This window comes from Cynoglossus semilaevis, chromosome 20 (genome assembly GCF_000523025.1).
Source record: "Cynoglossus semilaevis isolate Cse_v1.0 chromosome 20, Cse_v1.0, whole genome shotgun sequence".
In the NCBI taxonomy this organism is placed as follows: Eukaryota; Metazoa; Chordata; class Actinopteri; order Pleuronectiformes; family Cynoglossidae; genus Cynoglossus; species Cynoglossus semilaevis.
Window position 1 is genome coordinate 14,019,514 of NC_024326.1, and position 296 is coordinate 14,019,809.

At 43.9% G+C, this 296-nt stretch overlaps 1 protein-coding gene across 1 annotated transcript in view; it reads right to left on the reverse strand.

Annotated features, from left to right (window-relative positions):
- Positions 1-296, reverse strand: part of pard3ab (par-3 family cell polarity regulator alpha, b) — a 67,509-nt gene that overhangs the window by 34,710 nt on the left and 32,503 nt on the right. The window lies entirely within an intron of this gene.

Sequence of the window (296 nt, forward strand, 5' to 3'; positions counted from 1 at the left end):
AGAGGAGGAGGGGGAGGAGGAGGAGGAGGAGGGGGAGGAGGAGGGGGAGGAGATCCAAACCTGGATAAACCACAGAATCATTTAGGAACTCGGAGCGATTCCCATTCTCCACCCAAACCTGGAACTTATTTTAAGACTCGTTCATGGAGTCATTATGAAGTTGTAAATATCTCTGCTCCACTTAGTTACTGAGACATTTCAGAATAAAACGCTGATATTAAAACCTAAAATCTAAAGGTCGTGGAGGTCAAACTCACTCTCATTTCATGGAACTGTTCTTTAGGTAGTACAGTGAA